This window comes from Anomalospiza imberbis, chromosome 37, assembly GCF_031753505.1.
Source record: "Anomalospiza imberbis isolate Cuckoo-Finch-1a 21T00152 chromosome 37, ASM3175350v1, whole genome shotgun sequence".
NCBI lineage: Eukaryota > Metazoa > Chordata > Aves > Passeriformes > Viduidae > Anomalospiza > Anomalospiza imberbis.
Window position 1 is genome coordinate 100,720 of NC_089717.1, and position 18,488 is coordinate 119,207.

General features: G+C 48.9%; 1 protein-coding gene and 1 pseudogene across 1 annotated transcript in view; both read left to right on the forward strand.

The window, feature by feature from the left end:
• The window catches only part of LOC137464133 (class I histocompatibility antigen, F10 alpha chain-like), a 372,308-nt gene that overhangs the window by 50,761 nt on the left and 303,059 nt on the right, over positions 1 to 18,488 (forward strand). The window lies entirely within an intron of this gene.
• Positions 5,353 to 18,488, forward strand: part of LOC137464160 (zinc finger protein 436-like) — a 46,872-nt pseudogene continuing 33,736 nt past the window's right edge.

An 18,488-nucleotide genomic window follows, 5' to 3' on the forward strand; every position in this document is an offset into this window, starting at 1 on the left:
GTTTTCTAGTTATTCAGTAGTTAAGGTTTGTTATTTCAAATCTAGTTCTCATCTCAATATCTGTACTTTCCAAATCTTTTGCCAGGCAATCATATTTATAAGGTTTTCCTATTTAATCTTCCCCAACAGCCGAAATCTGTAGTTTTGGTGAAATCCTGCAAAGTTTGCAAATCTTGAGGTCAGGAGGCCACTATGGGCCAGTGGTAGTGGCCACAAAGAGAGGCCATTTTCCATGGGAAAAAGAAGTAATTTCCCCAGGCTTTGTGCATCAGCTCATTTGTAGTATCTGGGGCTCAAAGATCAACGAGCTTCCTTGTTTCTGACCTCTCTAGTTTTCGAGAAATCCTGCAAAGTTTTGAAATTTTGAGGTCAGGATGCCACTAAGACCCAGTGGTAGTGGCCACAAAGAGAGGCCATTTTCCATGGGAAAAACAAGAAATTTCCCCAGGCTCTAGGTATCAGCTCATTGGTGGCATCTGGGGCTCTAAGATCACAAAGGTTCCTTGTTGCTGACATCTGCAGTTTCAAAGAAATTCTACAAAGTTTGCAAATTTCAAGGAATGAACGCCACTGTGGGCCAGTGCGAGAGGCCACAATGTGAGGCCATTTTCCATGGGAAAAAGAAGTCATTTCCCCAGGCTCTGGCTATCAGCTCAGAAGTGGAATTTGGGGATCTAAGATCACAAAGGTTCCTTGCTTCTGACACTCTAGTTTTCGAGAAATCCAGTAAAATTTGGAAATTTTGAAGTCAGGATGCCCCTGAGGACTTGTGCAAATGGCTGCAAAGAGAGGCCATTCACCATGGCGATAGAAGTCATTTCCCCAGGCTCTGGGTATCAGCTCAGAGGTGGCATTTGGGGCTCTCAGATCACACAGGTTCCTCGTTGGTGACATCTGTAGTTTTGGTGAAATCCTGCAAAGTTTGCAAATCTTGAGGTCAGGAGGCCACTATGGGCCAGTGGTAGTGGCCACAAAGACAGGCCATTTTCCATGGGAAAAAAAGTCATTTCCCTTGGCTGTGGGTATCAGCTCAGAGTTGGCAACTGGGGATCTAAGATCACACAAGTTCGTAGTCGCTGACACAGTGCTCCCGGCTGGAGCACTGAGATTGACTAGGATGCATTGGGAGGTGACTGGGAGGTGCTGGAAAATGGGGAGTGAGAGTGGCAGCTTCCGGGCCCGGCCGCTTCCATTCCCGCGGAGGGGGAGGAAGGGAGTGCTGTTCCCTAACCATTTCTTCTGTTTGGCGCGGGGGTCCGGGACCTGCGGGCGACGCCGCGGCTCAGAGGGTTGCCGGCAGAGCCCCGCGGATACCGGGGCCTTTCCGGTGATCCCGGTATCGGCGAGATCCCCCCGGCCCCGACTCCCTGACACACCAGAACAGCGGCGACTGCTGTGGGCGGGACGGGGGCTGCCGGGAAAGGCGGCACCGCGGGGCATGCTGGGATACATCGGGAGCCGCCGCCGCTCTCTGTTCTCCGTTCTCCACGGCAGGCCTCTGTGTTCGCAGGGGGCAGCGCAGGACGAGGGAGGTGATGTGCGTGGGTGTGAGTGTGTAAAATTAATCCACGATGTCAGAGGTTTATGTCCAAAAAGGAGACAGAGGAGTCTCTTTTTGAGAGGAGTAGTTACAGGAATTCGAATAAAGGGAGAGACCATGGGGCATTTCCCGTGGGGTCTCTGAAATGGTTGGAGGATGCAGCCTCTCTTTTATCTTAAGATCCCTGCTGCATCACCCTCTGCCTTTTTCCCATGGCTGAGGTAATCAGAAGGTACAGACTTCCCGAATCGCCTGCTCTATGCCACCCCCCCCCAATATGCACCCCCCTTTCATTATATAAGAAAAAGAAAAACCTGTTCATTATTTGACTAATTATTTGTTCTCTTGCTCTAGGTTCAGGAATTTAACACGGCCTTGGCTGAGCAACAGTCTGTGTTGATCAGTAACATTCTCTATAAGTAATAGCTTCTTTTGTTACTTCCCTATCTCTGAGTTCATGGCCCTATCCCCAAGCAGATTCACATGGTCTGTTTGTAAAGATACATTAATCTTATTTCTTTAAATCCCTCCTCTTTTATTTTCTTAGTAATTGTCTTTACAAACCTTAATTACCATTGATTTAATCTTTTCTTCCTGGGTCGTCTTTGACCCAGTGATGTAATTCTCTGTCCTTGAGTTGTTCAATTTTCCACAAACTCCTCCTTTTTATGCTAATAGATAATGTAATACCATCTGATGTTGAAATATTCTATTTCTCATCTGATTAGATTTCATTCCATCTGCCTCATATCTGCAACAATCATAGGGAGGGCAGTTAGGGGTCCAACAGTCTAAACCCAAAGGTAAGGTTTATTCACAAATGCTTTTTCCTGCATCTACACCCCCTGTCCTTTTTAGGCAATAAATACCTCTTTCAGAACAATGAAGCTACCAGGGGATGCCATGAGGACTTCCTTCCTCATCCCAAATTCCTGTTCCATTATGGACCTCACTCGGGCTGCTGACCCACCATTTAGGTTCAACTTGGCTGGCCATTCATGGCCACTCTTGAGATCCTCCTGCCCCAACAATTGCTAAGGTTAAAAACTTTTGCTACTTCTTCTCCTAAGGCTGAAAATTGATTCTCCCACCTCTGGGCCAACCCTAACTGACAATATAAAATATTAAGGAAGATATTCTAATAGTGTAATCTAATTATTTCGTCAGATTCTCACGTTGTCTTCCCCAGCACCTGTGCTGACTGAAGGCACAGAAACAACTTAACATAAAGAAAATAATGACAACAAGGATTGTCCCACCAGTGGCTGGAGCTGCCAAAGGAGGAAGCCCAGGCAGAGGATTTGAGCAGAGGATGTGTGGGCAGGCCCAGGGGCTTGCCCCGCTGTGGAGCCCTGGCTGCTGCTGCGCTGCCTTCAGTGCAGGCTCCGTGAGGGCCTCCCATGCTCCTGCTGCAGGCGGGAAGTGCAAATCTCCGGGGCTTCAGAGCCCTGGAGCCCAGGCTGATGGGTCCCCCCGTGCTCAGCTGTGCTGGGGGCTGTTTCTGGCCTCAGGGACACTTGGCATGGGCCACGCCACTTGGCCACCAGTGGTGCTGCTTTGCCCTCCTTAGGCAGGGCCCGATGTCCTGCTTGGATGTTGGGAACAGCAAAGTGCCAAGGCAGGCTCTGTGCCAGCCCAGCTTCCTGTGGGAGAGATTTCACAAGAGACAGGACTCTGGCCACAGACTGCTTTAAATGTACATCCCTTATCTCTACCCTGCACTGGGTGGAGAATTGCCAGGGTAAGGAATTCCCAAGATCAATTGCAAGGGAGAGAATTGAATATCTGCCCTGGGTCTGGCTCTTCTTGCCAAAGCCAATGGCAAAAGTCGTACCCATGGCATCTTGGTTTATATTTCTAGCTTCAAAAGGTGTTTCTTTATTTCTTCACTAATTTTTTTTCTACCTGCTCTGGGGATGCCAGGGGTTATGGAGATTCCGTTGTATTCCTAAAGCTGCCATAATCCCTTGAAGAATTTTTCCTGTAAAATGAGTTCCTCTGTCTGAGTCTATTGCTCCCTTCATCCTATATCTTCAAATTATTTGTTCCAAAAATACTTTAATAACTGATCCTGTAGTTGCTGAAGCAGTTGGAAATGCTTCTGACCACCCTGTTAGCTGATATGCTATTACCAGAAGATATTTAAGCTTTCCCACTTGGGGCATTCCGGTAAAATCCACCTGGCATCTTTGGAAGGGACATACAGCCCATGGCCTCCCTCCTCTTGCAAGTTTCTTTTTAACTTGGTGTCTTGGGAATGGTTTTTTATCTATAGTTTTTTGGGTTCGTTGTTTTGTTTTGTGTCCGGGGTGATTGCTGCTCAGGGAGTATTGCAATGAGTGGGAGCCAGGCTGGGGTTTCCAGAGAGAGTTGGGGGCAGGGTGTGGGGCAGCCCCTTTCCTTCCAGACCAGCTGTTGGAGTGGCCATACCACTGGTGTCTCTGACCAGGGATCCTGCTGCTTCTGTGGGTTCTGTCTGTTTCTTTTTGTTTCTTTTCCTTTGGCACTATGATTGGGCTTGCTGGCTCGCTTCTGTGCTTCTCTGCTGCTTGGGAACCCAGAGCTGGTGTGTGCTGTACCAGGAGTGGGAACACCCTGTTCCCCACCGGGGGCTGCCTCCTCTGCACAAGTCTGGACCCCAACACCAGCCATTGCTGGTGAGAAATCTCAGGGAGCGATTCTCTGCCCAGCCCCACTGCTCTCTGCTGCTGCTTCAGAGCTTCTTGACAGACTGTAACCCAACACCCGAACTCCTCACAGCTTCAGGCAGGACCCTGGAGTTTCTGCTGCCTCTCTCTTGCTGCCCCGGTGAGCCTGCCCTGCCATTCCAGCTTGCTGCTCCTGAGGTTCCAGCTATAGCTCCTGTCGCTATTCAGAGGGGGTACTGGGACCGGCTGCCCTGGAGGGTTTGTAAAGGAAATCGCTTTTCCATCCCCTAATTTCAAAATTATAATAATTATAAGGGAAGGGGGTCATATTCTCCATTCCAAGGGAGGTTCCAGCCTTCCTTGGCTAACACCTGTCTTTCAGACCTTGGTCTTAGCACAAATCAAGCAACCTTCAGGAGCTTGTTTTGCCATACCAAAAAGACCCAAGGCAGGACATGTTGAGGAAGGCTTCTGCCAATCCTCAGGAGCTCCAAGGACTCCCTGCATGGAGTTGTTCCAATATTTGTAAGGCCGGAGGTTTTGGTATCCATTGTTTGTCATCCCCTGGCAGCCTGGAGATGAGCAGGGTCCAGGAGATGAAAGGGGTGCCAGGAGAGTGGTGAGTCCCAAGTGCCTGGAGTGGGAGAAGCCTGGGACCCCTGGAAGCCAAAGCAAAATCAAGGGAGAAGGGACCTGTGGGACACGCAAAACCCCCCAGGCATCCCAAAGCAGGACCCCAGAGTGAGGGAAACCTCCAGCAGCCCTGAGAAGGGGGATCTCAGAACCTCAAAGTTAGGAGATTAGAAAGGGAGAGGCTTTTTTGGGATTCACTCTTGATTATTAGAGGCTTTATGGACACCAGACACCTGGTGAGATGGATTTGGGCAGGAGGAACACCCAACCCAAGGCACTCACACCTTGTTTACCCCCAAAACCAGGTTTTCTCATTCCCAAAGCTTGGCCAGATGGAGGAGGCTGCGAGGAAGAGGAAGATGCCCTGGGAACCCCCCGCAGGTAAGGAGGAAGTCACCACCCCTTTTCCCCTCTTTCCTTCTCCATCTCCCAGCCCAGCATGGCCCCTGCCTGCAGGACAACCCTGCTGCCGATGCCATCCTGCCAGGGACGCATTGAGAGCATCTCTTGCCCCTTCCCTCCGGCATGGAGGCAAATCCTATCCTCTCTTTGTCCTTCCTCCCCCAGACAAGGAGCAGAGGATAGAGACCAGGGAGGACAAATCCCCATGGCAGGACCTCATGAAAGAGGCCATTTTGAGCCGCTCCACAGCACAGGAATCCAACGGGGAGGAAAAGCTGGGGAGATCCCACATGAGGAGGGGCTCCAAACACAGCCCAGGGTGCTCTGAGGAAGAAAGACCCACCCTGTGCCAGGAAGGTGAACATAGCTTCAGCCAGAGCTCGGACCTGGTGGTCCCTGGGCACCATCAAAGCAGGGAGAAGTCCTACAAGTGTGGGGAATGTGGGAGGAGCTTCAGCCACAGCTCCAACCTGATCCGCCACCAGAGGATCCACACTGGGGAGAGGCCCTATGAGTGTGGAGAATGTGGGAAGAGCTTCAGCCGTAGCAACAACCTGGCCCGTCACGAGATGATCCATGATGATGAAAGGCTTTGCAAGCACTCTGAATGTGGGAGGAGCTTCAGAGAGACATCCAAACTTATCCGGCACGAGATAAACTGCACTGGGGAACGGCCCTATGGGTGTGAGGAATGTGGGAAGAACTTCAGCCGGAGATACAACCTGATCCGCCACAAGAGGATCCACACTGGGGAGAGGCCTCACAAATGTTCCGATTGTGGGAAGAGCTTCAGCCAGCGTTCCCACTTGAATGTCCACCATTGCATTGACACCAGGGAACAGCCCAAAAAGTGTGAGAAATGTGGGAAGAGCTTCAGGAAGATTCACAACCACCTGTGTGTGGAAACCAGGGTATGTGACAGCTACAAGTGCTGGGAATGTGAGAAGAGCTTCAACCAGAGGTCCCACCTGACAGTCCACAGGCGTATTCACACTGGGCAACGGCCCTACAGGTGTGAGGAATGTGGGAAGAGCTTCAGGGATCGCTCCAACCTGAACCACCACCGGAGAATCCACACTGAGGAACGGCCCTACCTATGTGAGGAATGTGGGAAGAGCTTCTCCAGGAGGTCTCACTTGGCCCAGCACCAACAGAGGCAATGGTAAGGGAAGCTCCACAAGTGCCCCAACTGCAGGAAGACTTTGTCTGATGCTCCAACTTTATCACCTAAAACCTCACCATTTTACTGCCATTTATCCTCTATTTACTGGTAGGGGAATTTGGTGTCTGGGAGATATTCCAGAGGATTTGATGGCTCTGGGGTATTTGGAAGAATTTTCTCCATCATTTTATGTTTGAAGAGCCGAGAGGGATAGATCTATCCTCTCAAAACCACTCAATCTCACTTAAAACTATTTAATCCTATCCCAAAATGGCTCAATCCTAGCCCAAAACTATTCAATTTTACAGCTCCTCAGGGTGGGATGGGGTTGGAAGGGGATTGGGATGGATGGATGGACTGGGGGAAGTAGGGCTTGGGAAGGGGCTCCTGATATCCAGGAGGAGTGGGGTGGGTTGGTATGGAGATTAGGAGGGTGTGGCAGGGTCTGGAATGAGAAAGCCAAAGGTTGGGCGTGATGAAGGGAAGAGGAACCCTGGGGTATTCCACGTTCCTGAAGGGATCTTGGGTCATCCCACATTTTGGAAGTGGTTTTGGGGTATTCGCCAATTCTTGGGGGGTTTCTGAGAGCAGCTCCATGGAGCTTCGTTGCCAGGGATGGTTGCCATGGGCACAAGCTCTGAGCTGTAGCCAGAGTGCATTGCCTCAGTGTTGGAGAGCAGAGAAATGATGAATGGCCCCAAACATCTCCAGTGTGAATTGGGGGGGCAGAGCAAGTTCTGCATAGGTGGAGTGGTTGCTGCCCCACCCCCAGCCACTGCAGCCTCTGGTCCAGCCCCCTCAAAGTGGCTGCCAAGCCCCTGGCACCCCAAAATCCCACTTGTAAGAGGGACCAGAGCAGGTATAGGCCAACAGGGGTGTAACACTGACACGTCCCACAGCAGCTGAGATGGCACTAGATGCAAGGCCATGGCTGTGGATATTTCTCTTCTCTCTCTCTCTTGCTCTGTCTCTCCCTCTCTCTCTTCTCCTGATTTCTTCTCAAAATCTGTCTAACTTGAAGTTGGACAGGTTAGTTTGCTGAATCAGTGCTTTGTGAAGAGCCTTACCATAATTCCAGGTTTAATATAAGTTATAAGCTAAATTAAATACTTTCCCTCTGTAAATTTTTAAGTCATAACTGAGGTTAAATACTGTTAAGTGCTGTTCCTTTGCTAAATTGTTACGTTTAAGGTATAAGTTAAGGTTAAGGTATAAGTTAAGTCCTGTTAAGTTTGAGTGCTGTTAAGCTTTTAGGCTGTATTCCTTTTATCCTTGCCCTTACTGTCCTTTTGTCACATGCACCTAAACTCACACGGACAGTTCTTGGTTCATTTCTGGTTTGATTGCCTGGATTTTGGTTGGTTTTGTTGTTGCTTTGTTTGTTTGGTGTGCCTGAAGTCTCCAGTCACAGGTAGAGTGACTCTTCCCAATGAACTTTTTCGTGCCTCACCACCTGTGCTTCTAATTGGTGATTTTTGTCAAATATGCTAATTTGCTAAACTTATAAAACTGTGTTTACCCCATGGTGGGGTGGGCATTTTGTGGACATCTTCCGTATCTGCCACTTTGAGGCCTCCAATAAAGACCAGCCTTTATATTACCTCCTATACTAATATTATCTGAAAGGGTGTTATTTCATTTCTAAGGCCTTTAAGGCATCAGTTTTTCTGGCACCTCAGATGGGACTGGACCCGGCAGCCTCCCTCTGGACCAACAACATCTTGCAAGGAATTCTTTCTTGCTGAAGACTTTTAAGAATTTCCCTGCAGTGGCCTGAGGGGTGAGGAACCATGGTCCCAGGACTCCACAGAGGGTAACATAAAGGCAGCTCTTTTTGTTTGGTAGTGTGAAATTGTGTATTTGTGTGTTTTCAGGAAAATCAGGGTTCTAAAAAACCAAATTGTGACATTTTATAGGATCCCATCTGTTTCATAATGTTTGTTAGGCCACTTATTCTGTCCTGGCGTGGTGTGGAGAGGGAATTTGCTTTTGGGGTTGTTTCTCAAGGTTTTGTTTTTTTTTTTCCTTTCATCTCTTTTTCCAACTCTTCTACAGCCAAGGTGGACGAAGGCAGAGGTGGAGTCCAAAAACTGATGTCACTTTTGTAGCTGAAAGCTGAGACCTTTTTCCAGTCTTTAAAATACTAATTAGGAAAACACTGGGTGATTCATCAATCACTCTGTTTGCCACACTCTTCTAAGAAGGATCTATTGGAATTTTGCAAAGTGTGGAGAATAACAGATAGTTTAGGATGGTTTACTGAATAAGAAAGGCCAAGGACTGAGCGAATGAAAGAAGGTAAAAATATGGACTAATTCTGAATACGCATTTAATGTTGTTGGTGAAGTCATCTGGAAAGAAAGAGGACTGGCAACTGTTCAAGGTCATGGAATTGAACACACTGAACAGATCCATGCACTGCTACAGAGTATTTAGAAGTCTAGAGAAGCAGCCTTTATGCATTGCAAGATTAATCAAAATGGGGAAGCAACTCTTGAATTAGAGAATCTTTTTGCTGATAAAATAGTAAAAGCATCAATAAAAGGCATCTTAACAGTGGTGCCACAGAAGGAAATAAAATTTTCAAGATTTGCCCCAAAATTTGATCAAAAGAACCATCAGTTTTCTGGCACAAAGTTTGAAATCAAAGAAAGTGAATGGACTGTTACACCAGAGGGACAGATTGTAGTCCCACCTCAGCGAGAGCATAAAAGACACAGGAGAACAAGAAACCTTTTGAAACATCTGAAGAAAGCAGTAATAGAAAGAGAAATAACGGATATTGTACAATCTGTAATAAACAAATGAGAAATCTTCTCTAGAACCCACCCAAACATGAGCAAAAGAGTTGTGTTAGCAATAACAGATGCAGGGGATTCTCCTGGACTTTGTTGGCAAATGAATTCTACTGAGTTACCAGCCAAAAAGAATTCAGGTATGTATTAGTGTTAGTTGACGCCTTTAGTGGACGGTCTGAGGCTTACCCCTGTTGCACCAACATAACAAAAGGAGGTGGTGGATATTTTTCTAAATCATATAATTCCAGTGTTTGGGATTCCTCTGGAGTTGGTCAAATGTTAGTCAAATGTTGGGAACTGTTTGGGATCTATAAATTCCCTACACTCCCCAGATAAGTGGTAAGACTGTATATATGACTGGAACCCTCAAAACACAGATTAATAAAATTTGTTGGAAACATCCATGACATGAGTTCAAGTCTTACCCATAGCCTTACTGAAAATCCACATACAACCAAAATGTTGCAGTAAGGTCGAAAAATTATAAAAAAAGGCCTCATAAAATCAGGCCTGCTCTGTTAGATCAGTGGCAGACCTTCTCAAGCTAGCACTTTGCAAGTTCCCATGTGAAAGCAATCCTAGTGTGAACAGTTCATTAACAATAATTTATTCCTGGGTGAAAAACAACTAGCACCTGCATAAACATTAAATCTATCCCATGAGAACCAGTGAAGAAAATATGTAAACAATTTAAGAGTAGAGAGATTTGATGGACAAGTAAAATATTTCTTACTGACCAATAAAGTAATTGGCAAGAAAGCTACTAACTGTGGTGCTACCAGTGAACTCACAGCTTAGGGGGCCCCCCGGGAACACCCCAGGGGGTCCCCCCAAAACACACCACGACAACTAACCAGTTGGAGTCACACATGAGGTCTGTAAAACTGTATAAAAATTAGTTACTTCAATAAAGAATAAGCTTTTTCACCATGAAGAAAATGAAGTCTCATGTGATTTATTGCTATACCAAAGCAAAAAGACAACATAAGTCCTAATGAAATATGGCATGGCAGCCCATATCAAATTGTATATATTATATCCATAGATATATAAAATATGTATATAAAAATTTATATATATATTCTTCACAGGACGAATTCATATATGAGGGGGAAAATTAACTTACAGAGGGATTTAATTGTTTGAAGTCCCACTTTGCAGAAGCTCCAGAGATTTGTCATGTTATCTAGAGAAATCTCTGCTCCTGAAACAACTGGAAAACAGAGACTGACACAAATTAGGATGATGTGGTTTAAACTGTTCTTTTTGTGCTTGTTATCTGCACAGTTTCCTATTAGCCACATAATTATTAATACTTTAGTTCTTTTGTAGATCAGAGTGAAAGAATTATTAAAGATTTGGTTGAATTTGAAAGCAAACTCAAATTCTACACCAGGTAGCTTTCAAAAGGCTTGTTGAACTTTGAATATACCTTCAGTACACTCACTTCATGGTTACTGAACTGGGCCTGAATAGAAAGTGTATAGCTGACATCTGTATTATACGATGGTGTGGTTAAATATGGAGTAAACTAGACAACATAGTCTCTAAAAATAGGGAATGATGCAGAATTTCTGCCTTTTTTCTTTTATACAGTCTCTGCATTCTTTACACATTTACAATAACAGACTATAGAGCTACATTTGTAGCTCTGTAGTCTGTTATTGTAGCTTAGCTTCATTATTTCCCTACACAAAAAGACAAAACACATTTCAAAGCCCCTATCCTATCTTGGTTCTCCTTAGAAACCAAGGTGAAAACCAGCTCTTCAAGACAAATTTTCATAAACAAAGTACAGTCCTGTTGGAGGGGGGAAGGCTTAGAAGATCCAGAGGTGCACTCCTAATTAGTGATTTTTGTCAATTATGCTAATCTGCTAAACTTGTAAAACTGTATTCACCCCATGAGGGGGATGGGCATTTGTGGACATTTTTCGTATCTACCCCTGAAGGTCTCCAATAAAGACCAGCTTTTATATTACCTCCTATACAAATATTATCTTCAAAAGGTGATGCTTTATTTCTAGGTTCTTTAAGGTATCAACACAGTGGGGCCTCATGGCATGCAGGAGACCATTGTGACACCATTGAGACATTGAGACACTTGGGGAACCAAGTGTCAACTGCAGATACAGCAGGGCCTCGTGGAACACAGGCGCCACTTGGATATTGGCAGGGCAGGTGGAACTCGGTGTCCATTGTGACACAGCACAGCCTCATGGAACTCAGCAGAGCCTTGTGACAACATGGAATCTCATGGACCCAAAGCTCTGCTTTGACAAAGTGGGGCCTCCTGGGACACAGGTGCCACTGGGATGTTGCCAGTGCTGGTATAACCCAGTGCCTATTGTGACACAGCGCAGTCTCATGGAACTGTTGTGGATGGTCCATATCCCATAACCATTTTGGTTTTTTTTTGTTTTGTGTTCAGAATGGTCACTGCTTTCCCTTCCTCAGCTCTGGGAATATCACAATGGGTGGAGGGGCAGCTGGGGATCCTGTGGGGGCTGGGGGCCAGAGATTGCTCTTCCTTCAGGTTAGGGTGATTGGCTCAGCAGCCACGCAGCACAGTGCACCTGATTTGAGATCCTGTTGCCCTGCAGTTTTGGCCTTTTGCTTTTTTCCTCTTGGTTTTTTTTCTCCTTTGACATTGTGACTAGGGTTGCCAGCTTGCTTCTCTGCTCCTCTACCACTTGGGAGCCCAGGGCTGGTGTGTGGTGGGACTTGGGTGCCCAGGGCTGGGAGCATCCCGTCCCCTACCAGGCTGCTCCCTTTGCGTGGTGACCCAGCCTCAGGACCAGCCATCACCAGTGAGCTGTGCAAGGGAGAAATCTCCCACCCAGCCTCTGCTGTTTTCTGCCACTGCTTAAGGGGTTTTTACTACACTTTAGTGCAACACCCTGCATCTGCCAGGACCCCCCGCTGCTTCTGCTTCTGCTTCTGCCACTGCTTCAGGGTTAGCGCTACGCTTTCATTCACCGCCCCCAGGGATCTGCTCCCCGCTGTTCCAGCTGCCACTCCGAGATTCCTGCTACAGTCCAGGCTACCCCTGGAGTGGCACTGAGGCCAGCTGCTCCCCGTGGGTTTGGCAAAAGAAGCCTCTTTTCTCTCTCTGCCGCTGCCAGAGCTGCCACTGCCATTGGAGAGGCTGCTGCCTCCCTGCAGCCATGGGGCAATCATTACCCCCTCCCCTGCCCAGCTGGGAGCCACCAGTGCCCCTGCCAGCTGTGACTGGAACTGCACCAGTGTGGAAGTTGCTTGACAGCTGAGAGAGGGCTTTTACTGGGATTCTGGTTTTGTTGTTGTTGTTACTGCTATTGTTGTTTGTCTTGTTATGTATATATCTATTAGTAAAGAACTGTTATTCCTTTTCCTATGTATTTGCCTGAAAGCCCAGTAATTTCAAAGTTAAAATAATTTGGAAGAAGTAAGGCATGAATCTATTGCAGGAAGGTTCATGCCTTATTTGACACATACTTGTCTTTTGAACCAAGACAGGAACCCAGGAGACTATTGTGACTCATGGAATTTTCATGGAACCAAGGGTCAATTGTGACACAGTCAGGCCTCATGGAAGCCAGGAAAACATTGTGATGCAATGGAATCTCATGGAATCAAGGGTCAATTGTGAACATGGCATGGCATCATGGAACCCAGACACCACTGAGATGGTGCCATGGCTCGTGAAAGTGAGGGGCTGTCACCGTTGAGCAAGATGGGAACAAAATGCCTCCAAGTTAGAAGGCAAAGAATTAAACTGATTTATTTCAAATGCACCGCTCTATTTATAGGGAACATGGTGCAGACTAATTTCATTGGTCTTAGAGTAAAAACATCTCACACCATTGGTGTGCAGTGAATGACGCACAGTGGCAGAACATATCTATAAACAATGTGAACAACAAGAGAGATTAGAGAATTATTTACTTTCTTTCCCAACTGTCTCCCAGCTCTCACCTGGTTAGAAAACCTTCTCTTTTTCTCTGTGACTGAACTGAGAATATCCACATTTCCTCTGTTTTATTTACAAAAAAAAAAAGAAAGAAAAAGGCAGTGTTTGTGCCCTCCTGCAGGGCCCTTGCAAGAAAGAGAACAAACACAGCTCAAGAGTTTTATCAACTCCAATCAATCAAAACCTCAATTTGGATATTGGCTCAGAACGGTCGAAGAGATTCCAAACTCTTATTATAAATTTCAAGAAATCAGTTACCAACTCTAGGATAGTAACAACTCATTGTCAGTCTGCCAAAGGACTGGCAGTCCAACTTGTCAAAACCCATTTCCCAGTGTGAGCAGATGCCCACATGACAGAAAAGAAGGTATTAACAAACACGTGCACATACCCAAATCAGCAAAATTTGGAACCTGGCAAGATGAGCAATATATGTTTGCCACAGCTGCAAAGTCTTTAGGCCTCTGGGATTTATCCCAGCCAGTAAGGTGCAGCAGGTCAAGCCTTGGTTGGCATTCATCAGAATTGCTTTTGCAAGGTGTGTGCACTTGACAGAAGAATCATGCAAGGCTTTTAGTCCATGCAGTCATGCCATGAATGAACAACTTGAGTGACAAATTTGAAATCAGGTCCAAATTGCATCCTCAAAGCTTTCAAAGCAATTGAGTGAAATTGACCAAATTCAAAAACACTTGTGAAATCTCTGAAATGCCATGAAATCTCTGAAATGCCATGAAATCTCTGAAATTCCATGGCCACAGCCCTTAATTCTATCACTTGGGCCGAGGCTGTCGTGGCTTTCCAGTAGTTTGAACTATCAGTAAAACACAGCTCTTCCCGCCTTAAAAAAAAAAAAAAGCAGCACCTGCGGGCTCTAGGACCCTGCGGTGCTCGGCGAGGCGGAGGACCCGGTCCAGGGGGCCGGGCCAAGCGGCCCAAACCTGGCCGAGGGGCGGAGAACCCAGGCTCTCTGCCGAGCCAAGATCCACGCGGCTCGGTCCCTTCCCCCAGCTTCTCATAGGTATCACTTGGGGCACCTGAATCTGGGGTCCCTGGGACACTCCATGGCCACCCGCAGATGGGCGACGCCTTCCAACCTTATATTTCGGTGCACGCACCCACCAGGCTGCGAGAACCCCGGTAATTCCTCCGGCTTTTCGCCCTCCCCCCGCCCCACTCGGCCATGGATCAAGCCACAGCTTCTCGAGACCCCGCTCTTCCCGTTCTGCGAACAGGAGCAGGACGCGCGGGGCGCGGGCAGGGGAAGTTTTCCCGGGAATAGAAAATTCCACCCTGGTTTTAGGGACCTTTGCACCATTCATGCCTGCCCAGTACAAGGGGCTGCTCTTCGCTCCCGGTGTGTTTGCGCTGCCCCGCGATACAATGGACTGGATCGCGGCCCCATCCCCAGCCACGGTACCAGCAGCAGTGGCGCTGCTGCGGACCAAGCCGGTGCTCCCTCCCGCTGCCTCTGCCTCAGTGGGACAGAGCTCGGGGCAGTCTGGGGGAAGCAGAGGGAGTGATGGGCTGGATGCAGGCTCTGAAACAAACAGGCTGGATGTGTTGTCCAGCACAGGACTGCCTGCCGTTGCCGGCGGCGAATCACAGAGTCGCTGCTGATGAGTCGGCTTCAGGCGGCGTGGCGGCGGGAGCCGCGGCGCCTGCGGGCGCTCCCTGCCCGCAGCGAGCGGCGCGGGGGGTGCAGTCTCCCCCATGCCGTGGCACGCCGCCAGCCCAAGCGGAGCGGGCGGCGCGGCTTCGGCGGCGTCTCTCGGCGTTGGCGGTCGCGGCGGCGGCTGCGACAACTCTGCCGGTCCCGGGGTCGGCGGCGGCGGTCGGTCCGGCGCCGGCGGCGATGTGGGTCCCGGGATGGGGGGGCGCGGCGGCGGCGTATCTCTCAGGAGTGGCGCTGATGACCGCGGCAGCGCGGCGGCTTCTCTCGGCCCCGGCGGCGGCGGCGGCAGGCTCGCTCCGAGCAGAACGGAGGGTGGAGCGAAAGGCAAGGCTGCTGCCGCCGCTGAATCGGCGGGCGGAGCCGCGGGCGGTGGCGGCGGCCCCCGGTCCGGGGCCGCCCCGTGCAGTCCTTGCAATGTCGGGTGTGCCGAAGCTGATAGTTGAGGCAAAGGCACCCCGCCTGGAAGGCGGATGATGGCACCGGCACCTCGCTCAAGGCGAGGTGCGTCTGCCCAGCCGGGCGCGGTGCGGGCGGGGCGGTCTGTGTCCGGAATCCCGAAATGTCCCGGTCGGAACCGCTGCCTCTCTGGGTCTTGCCACGCAAGGCCGTGTAGATGCACCCCTAGATTACGAACAGCATGGACGCTGTAGCGTCCTTTTTGCGCATCTCCTTCAGGAGGCATCGGCCCAAGTCGCGACAGAGTTTACGATCAAAGGCGCGTTTAGGGTCCACAAGGAATCCACGGTCCCGAGCCAGACTCAAATGTGTGACGAGCTTATTATCAGAGACCTGGACTCCTATGTGAGGGGCGCAAGTCCGCCACGCAGTCAAGAACAACCATTCAGCCATAGATAACTGGTTCCCCATTGTTAGGAAACCCTCCTTAGCAGACGTCCACTTCAAGAGACAGACAGTCCACTACTTCAGGGAAAACCGTCCCGCTCAGCCCTCCGCTTCTAAGAGCCGATCCGCAGTCCAGACAGGACCAAGCCTTCTCCAGAAGGCACGCGGTTTCAGCGTTACCTCTCTCAGGAGGGTAAAGGTGTCCGGCCGAAGCCTCCAGGCTCCTGGCAAGCAGCCACAGCTGCAGAGCGACCCCTGCAAGACGCTGGGGCTCGGGTCCTCAGCCGAGGCTGCAGTAACAGTCGGGGTCCACCAGACCCTGTTCCTTCAGGGTAGGTGCAGTTCATGACAGCTGTCACCAGGTGTCGCTGTAGAGCAGGACGGTAACGAGAATTACTCCAAGTCAAAGGCAAAGAGAATGAACTCCGATTTATTTCAAATTCACCGCTCTATTTATAGAGAACATCGTGCGGACTAATTTCATTGGTCTTAGAGTAAAAACATCTCACACCATTGGTGTGCAGTGAATGACGCACAGTGGCAGAACATATCTATAAACAATGTGAACAACAAGAGAGATTAGAGAATTATTTGCATTCTTTCCCAACTGTCTCCCAGGCTCTCGCCTGGTTAGAAAACCTTCTCTTTTTCTCTCTGACTGAACTGAGAATATCCACACAAGGGTCTATGTACAAAATCACAAACGGGACAGGACTGCTGTGGAATGTGTCTCGAGCTGTTTATTTTCCAGCATCAATCTCATTATATAGTTATGACAATGGGAAGATGACAGCAGCTCACAACCTCTGCCGCAGCTGAAGAACTCAATATTACAACTCAGTTAAATTTTTTTTGACCAATCATACAAAGCAAAAGCATACTGACAGTAGATTTATCCAACCACTATAAGCACATGTACCTTTGGTTAAAACAATGCTCGCTTATTTTGAATACAATACCTGCTTGTAAGCATTAAAATACAATGCAGAGAGATCCATTATTAAGCTTAGAACTTCCTAATATCTTGCTAGATATACTTTTCTATAACTTAGGGAGTTATTTTAGTGAAGTGTTAATACATAGACCATTGTTCTATTTGTCCTTTCTTTCTACATCTCATATAACTTTTCTGCTGACAAATCTTATGGCTACCGCTTAGCTCTAATTGCAGTTCTGCTGTTTCTGAGGCCTGCCTTTTGCAGCTTTCCCAAAACCCTCTGATTTTAAGGATTCCCACATGAAACCTCCCTTCAATCCCTCTCAGGCTACTCCTGTTCTGTGCTCAGTCTCCACACAACTGAGCCCAAGGCCATCAGCCTCTACCTGCTGGTTATGTGAATAGCCCTCCAAGCCCAGTCTTGGGAGATTTTGGGATCCTTTCAAAGGTCTGTGAAAATGGATACATAGTGGACAAAGTTATTATTTCCCAAATCTTGCAGTGACAGAACAAGGGTCAGTATCTTTAAACTGAATGAGGGGGGATTTAGGTTTGTTGGAAGGAGGAAATATTTTACTATGAGAGTAGCACAAAACTGCAATTTTTTCAGCGAAGTAGATGGACCATCCCAAAATTCTTCAAGGTCAGAAGGTTTGTGCCACCCCCTCCCAGAGGCTGGGATTCCTACTGTGTGAGATCTCTGATGTGATGAGTGACTTCACAATGCTTCTGGCCATAATGTCTGCTGAGGACCGGCCAGGCTGCGGCAGTGGCAGTGACCTCACAGCCATCACCATTCCAGCCCTGTCCCCTGGGTCTGCTTCTCCCCTTTCCTCTGCCCCAGTCTTGTGTCTGTTTTCCCCCTCCCCTGCCCCAGAAGCTGACAGAGCCAGGGTGGCACAGGTGACCTTTAGGCTTTGCAGGGCTCAGGCCCAACAGCTATGACAGTCAATGCTGAGGTCACATTCTGTGGGGTGGAGCAGAGCCTAGCCAGAAATGAGCCCTGAGGCAGCAGCTCTGCAGTGGTGGCCACCAGGCTGGCTTGGTGGGAGGCTTCTGGCCGTGCCCTGCAAGCAGCTGCTGCTCCCAAGGTGCCTTTGGTGCCTCAGGCTCTCCCTGGCACAGCTCCCAGCACGGCACTCTGCCCTTGTGCCCGAGGCCTTCCCTGTGCTGGGGCTGGCCTGGGGCTTTTCCTGCAGTGGGACCTGCCCTGCTCCTGGCACAGGAAAGGCAGTTCCTGCTGGAGCAGGAGGCTCCTGCCACAGGAGTTTAGAAACCCTAGGCTTCCTGGAGGGTTTAGGGTTGGGTTAGGGTTAGGTGCGTCCTTTCTGTTCTACTGGGGGTCCTGCAGGTCCCCGTCTTCAGGGTTCCCCATTTATGGGTGCCTGGGTTTTGGTGAGTCCTAGGGGTCTCTTCTCCCCCAACTCTCTGTTTCAGAGGACCAGTTCTCAGGGGTGCCCCCTCCTAATGCTCCCTCATCTCTGGGTTCCCTCCATCCTCCAAGCTCTCATGTGTCCCCATTCTGTAGCCACATTCTACCTCGGGGGCTGTTGTTCAAACAACTCCAACAAGTCCCTGTTTGTAAACCCTCAGTGGGAAATGAAGGAGGGGTGTCATGCTGCTTTTGGGGTGAATAATTATGAATCCAGCTTGACCCCTCCATCCCAAAATTCAGCATCCTGAGAGGGAGCTGAATCTGTGGCAGAGCTGGAAAAAATCCCCGGAAAAAGGAACAACCAAGTGACACCACTGAGAGCTGCAGAGCAGCTGAGCTGGCCCAGCCTGGGCACTTCTGACTGACAGGGCAGCACTTCAGACTAGAAAAGCCCTGTCCCAAATTTTAACAGCAGTGCCTCCTGACATTTCCCTTCTTGTGGGGTGTGGAGATTCCTCCCTGCA